The sequence below is a fragment of the Aphelocoma coerulescens genome, chromosome 4A (assembly GCF_041296385.1).
Source record: "Aphelocoma coerulescens isolate FSJ_1873_10779 chromosome 4A, UR_Acoe_1.0, whole genome shotgun sequence".
Classification (NCBI taxonomy): Eukaryota; Metazoa; Chordata; class Aves; order Passeriformes; family Corvidae; genus Aphelocoma; species Aphelocoma coerulescens.
Window position 1 is genome coordinate 5,143,421 of NC_091018.1, and position 6,137 is coordinate 5,149,557.

Genomic DNA, 6,137 nt, shown 5'->3' on the forward strand with positions numbered 1-6,137 from the left:
TAGCCTTAGTCATGACCTGCTCTAAACAGGGGGGAGAAATGACACTGACTTCCCTATCCTATGGGAAATTGTGTTGCCAAATTAATTTCCAAATCAATTTAATATTTAAAGTTACCTGTGAACATATGAGCATCTCAAAGCAACTGCACACTGTTTGGGGAACCTGGAGAGGATTGACAAAAATTTTGACTACGTTTCTTACTGAGGCATACAGAGTGATGAATGTACTCAATCTTCTATAAGCACAACAAAATTTAAATTATAATAATTTATTTTATCCTCTGCACTGTCTTTCTTAAATATCACAGGGGTAGCTGCTAAATAACACGTTAGACCTCTTCCCCTCACTGTCCCAGGGGCAGAGCTGCTCCTGGTTTTACCTGACAGTGAGCATGTGAGGAATTCCACATGATCCAGGATCCAGAGAATTCTCTTCATCAACACAGGGAGAAAGGAGAGCTGGGACAGGGTGCAGACTTGCCATCATGCAGGGTCAAAACTCAGCCACAGGGCTGGGATTCTACAGGAATAAACACATTCTGTCCATCCCGTTGTCCTGCCATTCCACTGGAAACACTCCCAGCTGCTGCAATGGTTTTCCACGTAGGTTCTTGTGATCAACTCTCCCTGAACCTGCACTCGTCCCATTCCTACACAAATTACCCTTTCCCATCTCTTCCCAGCATATCCACTCTTTTTCCATAGTTTTGAACAGCGATAACACACCCATCTCACAGTCACTGGTGCTCCACTACACCAAAGGTGAGCTCTTTGTATTGAACATAAAATGGTTGATTAAATACAAAGTATAACTTATCTATCACCTAAATAATCCATTAGTGCGATTCCACCAGTTCCCATTTAACTACCACACAGTCCTGGTTAAACCTGGCTCAAGTGACAAGGACAGTTGGTTGCCATCTCTTCTTGTGATCTCCTCAAAGCTGGACACGACTGACAGGAGCTTTGGCAATGCTCAGAGGAGCTGGGTGAAAACAAGAATTTGCACACCAGGAGTGAGGATTTTTTTGTAGCTCACACTGCAATTACATAAAATTAAAATGCAAAGTGGGTACTTGTGTATTTTTGTTTTAAAAAAGGGATTCATGCACACTTCCACATTTCTGGGTGTGTTTTGAGCCAGCTGTGTTTGGCGCTGCTGCTTTTGTGCTACTGCACATCCCGAGTTAGTGCTGTTTGCCATTTGGAAGTGTCCTCAGGAATTCTGGGTCCCACTGGCAGAAAAACCTTGCATGGCTGAAGCAGAGCATTGCTGGTGCCCAGCCTTGGCTCTTCACAGGACAGCTGGTGCCCAGTCAACCATCCTCCAAATTCCTAGGCTGTGGAGCAGGAATTGAGTTCCCAAGGTTGAAATGTCTCTCCATGCACTGAAATCCCACTCCTGACAGGTGTTTCTTTTCAAAGACAGGTTGGAATGGGATTGGAGCAACCTGGTCCAGTGGAAGGTGTCCCTGCCCATGGCAGGGTTTGGAACTGGATCATCTTTAAGGTCCCTTCCAACCCCAACCATCCTGTGATTCCAGGATGATTCTGTGATTCCTTGTCACAGCCCCAACCATGTGCTCATCACCTTCAGGGTCCAAAAAATTCCTGGGCAGTGAGACCGTGTGGCCTCTCCCACAGCCTGTAGAAAGTGGTAATGATGTTGGTTGTCCTGTGGAGTCTGTGTTGGGATCTCTGGAATGCCACACCAGAGCCAGGGGGTGAATTAACAGACCAGTACCACATTCCATGCAAAGGCAGACACAAATACCATTTAATTTCCAAGGAAAACAACCCTCCCTTTCCTCCCTTGCCTCTCCTGGTGCCAGCAGGGACCTTCATTCAGCATCCTCTTATCCACAAAGGTAAAATGACAGTGCCACCATGGGCAGCTCCAGGACTGTAGTGGATGGAAGGGAAAGTTGTATCCTGAGCAATTTTTTAATTCCTAATTGACCCTGAAGATTTTTTTTCCCTTAAGCTTTTAAACCTAAATTGTGACTCTCCCAAACATACATATTCTAGCAAAGAGCTGGGGCAAGTCAACTCAGATTTTTCACAGAATTAGGTGTTTTACCTTTGGATTGATCAAAGACTCCATCAGCACAGTCTGTGTTGTTATTTCCTGTGGTTTGATCCATGCTCCCAGAAAAATTTACATTTTATGTAGATAGATCAACATATTTTCACTCTCTCACGTGGAAAGCAGAGGATTTCTTGGAATTTGATAAAGAGATGAGTTTTCAGGGCTGCCTTTGGAGACTTCCCTGGAGATTTCCAGACCTTTCTTCATTGGAGCTTGGCCTGACGACCCTGGGTGGTGAAATCCTGGAACAGGCTGTTCAGGGCAGTGGTGGAGTCCCCATCCCTGGAGGGATTTAAAAGCTGTGTGGGTGTGGCACTTGGGAACATGGGGCAGTGGTGGCCTTGGCAGTGCTGGGGGAATGGTTGGGCTCCATGTTTTTAACGGGCTTTTCCAAACTAAACGATTCCATGGTTCTATGATCTGTCCTGCTCCAAAAGATATTCCACATGGTGTTTCCTGAGGTAGGCGAGTGAATCTCTTTCAAGTCTCTTCTTTTACTGTTTTCTCCCCAAACCTCAGCACAAGACACCCAAGGACAGCAAAGCAAACCAGATCACAACAAGAGCACCCAAGCACTGCCAGCTTTACCTTGGAAAAGCCACCAACGTCCCCGATGGTTTCTCCAAGAGCAACCCCCCAGCCTCAGCTGTGCTGGAGGGGGGAGCAATAGATACCCATGCTGACATTTGCCCCTTTAATTCTGCATTAAAATGAAAATCTCCAGTTCATCTCCATCACATGCTCCCTTTTCATCTCTCCCGTCTCCACGTCTCTTGGAAGAAGCACATAAGCCTGGATGTTGAAAGACCCTTAATGGTTCTTCTGAGGCTGAATCCCCTCCAGGACTTGATGTCAGGAGAGAAAAAAGCTCAAATTTGCCTCACCTGCTTCTCAAGCTCTCCCAGCTCTTTCCAGGATTAAGTCATTATAATCTCCTTAAGCAGTCATGAAATAAAATAAACACAAGTGTGGTTTTTCTGTTCAAAATAAAAATATTAAAGTTCACATAAGGAAATGCTTTTGGAGTTGTGGGTACAAGGGAGATTTTGCCTGATTTTCAAATGCAGCTGATTGATGTCTTTGCACAGAGTTTTCTGATGTGGTTTTTGGGCTCTCACTTTGCCATTGAGCTACTCCCCCTCATTAACAACTTTTGCCCATTTTAACCTGAACTTTCCACAGACTCCTGTAAACTTCCAGAGTAAGCACAGAGCAAAAACTCTCTGAACTCCTAAAGGAATCAAACTGATGCAATTTATTTCCACAGAACCATGCAATATTCAATGATACACTGAATCCATGTTTTTAACACTTTTTAAAGGACTAAAACCCTGGAAAGAATTAATTAGGCATGCTCTGAAGCCTGAGCACTTAACAGTTTTCCACTCGGTTGTAGAATTTTAAGACCACCAACACTGGATACTGGCAAAGATTATCAAAGGTATTCTGGGCTGAAATACAAACTAGTCAGAGGGCTTGGCCACTAAGTGACTGGAAAATACTTCATAAAAGCTTTAGCTGGGCTATTATATCTTGTAAAGAAATTTCAAGAAAAAATCCACAGTATCCAGAAGGTTAAATTTAGGGCAGAGTGACTCATTGGGAAAAAATGTCCTGCAGGGAATATTGTCCTCTCTGCAGATCAAGCAAATTGTTCATGCAGCAGGGAGGTATTGATGAGCCCAGCACTCAAAGTGGGGCTGGAAGGGAATGATGGACTGGGATCCATGAAGGATCCAGCCAGTGCCTGTGCATGGGAATGTGGGGCTGGCGGGAGCAGCCTCTGCAGCCACTGCACACCTGGAGCCAGCAGCCTCTGGAATTGCCAGAAGCTGGGAGATCCTGGCATGGAAACATCCCTCGTGCTGAATTGAGATGAAAATGTACCATTTCAAAAAAATGCAAGGAATTTTTTTTACCTTTTTTTCCACATCAGATAAAAATTCCATTCCATTTTCTGGCATTTTTCCAGCCACTTCTGTTGTCTGCAACAGTATTACAAAGAAATCTACCCCTGCCAAAAAAGCCACCATTTGATAAGGTCCTTGATAACCCATAATGATATTGCAGAGAACTAATGGGAATCTCAATTGGAAAAAGCTCCTTATATAAGTGCCTGATGCCCAGAAAAATGATGGATGCTGTACAAATATGACAAGGATGGATGCAAGACAAAGATGGTACAGACATCCAGGTATTTTGGACAAAAAAACCCACAGTTCAGATGCAAAAGCATAAAACCAAAACAAAACAGCCAAAAAACCACCAAACAAAACCCAAGCAAGAATTAGCCAATCACAGTTTCTATCCTTGATTAAAAACTTCTCAACAAGCAAGTTGATTTAATCTCCTTTTTGCTCTCCCACTACAGAATAAAAATTACCCACCTTAGTTAAATCCTCCTATGAATGTTTACTGTGCAGAATTTAAGGAGAAATTTAAAACACTGAGGACATTAAACTGCAGGTGAACGGGGACATTCCAACCCCAGAGAGCTGAGGACTTTCAGGCTCAGTATATTTTTCTCTCCCTTGTATGCAGTGGCTTTCACCAATGAACTGCCCATTTTACTCCCTCGATACAAATCCTTTCCTCACTCATGATCTTGGGATCACTGGCCAAGGGTTGAAGGAGCTGCTGTTCCAAGAAGATCTGCCTGGAATGACACCCAGAGACACCCCTGGGTGTCCCCAGCTCCTGAGGATGTCACCAGGAGCATACTGGAGATGCAAGGAGGGAATAACTCAGAGATGATCCCCGTTTAATTGAAATAGAAACATAGAACACTTCAACATATTCATAAATGTCATAGATTATTTCATATATTACAACATACTCGAGTACCAAGTACAGCCAAATCCACATGGCTCCCATGCATGATGGATTAAACTAGGAAACAAACCAAAATTGTAATCAATTAACTGAAGAAGACAACGAGCCTATATTAAAATCAATACATATGTACATATATGTATATAAACACATAAAACACACATCTATTGCTAAAAGCTCCAATTTTCCTTTGCAATGAGGTGAATTTCCAGTGACAGAGTGACCTTCAAGTCAACATGAACCACCTCAGCCTATGCCAGGACACTGTAAAGGTGTTTGTTCAGAAGAAAATGAGACCTCAGATCATTGCAAAGCAAATACACACAAATTTGTGCCTTTAATTTAAAATGGAAGCCCCAATGTACCACGCAAGAGCCTCCTCAGGGAGTATTTCTGCTCACAGGAGACTGGTTCTGTGAGCCCAAAAATATCATGGAGGGGAGCCTGTGAATTCCTACAGCTTCTTTCAATGCCATTTCAAAAAGAGCCACTCTTGGATCAGAGGAAGGAGAGAAAGAAAAATGTCAATGCAAAACTAAAACTTGTCCTGCCAGGTTCAGTAAGGACAAGAATTCAAAGGCTTGAACGTACCAGGAGTTTCAAAGAAAATTACCCAAAGCTGGGACTATCTGTCTTCCTCAGTCCTATCCCTGGAGTTTACCTGCATCTGCTGTGCAAAGGGCTCACACCTTTCCTGGAAGAAGCAGCCAGGGTTTGGGTCACCCTCTTGGCACTTTCAAACCCCTTTTGATCCCACAGCTCCCAGCTATGGAGCACAGATCACCCCAAAATATCTTTACAGCATTGGTGCAACCAACCAATCACATCAGAAAACTTTCCCATCTATTTAAGGGCTGTTGCCCTCATCTCCTGGTATCACCACTGGATTTGGAGCTTCTTCATTTTAACTTTGAGGTGAACCATTCCTTCCATAAATTTTTAAAAATCAGTAAGAACATATTTCTTCCTTTGAGGTCAGCTGCAATAATTTTTCATTAGCAGAACTGTGGCTGGGTGTGGGACAATCCCTCAGGTAAGACACAACCCCTTATTTAACCACGCCATTTAATTTTGGGCTTCATGAGATTAAAGTTCATAGCCAGGATCCATCCGTTCCCCAGGAACAGAAAAGATCTGTTGCTGTTTCTGCTCTTCTCTCCATCCCCTAATAAAACCTCATTTGAGATTATCAAGTTCTTCCCAACCTATAATCCAA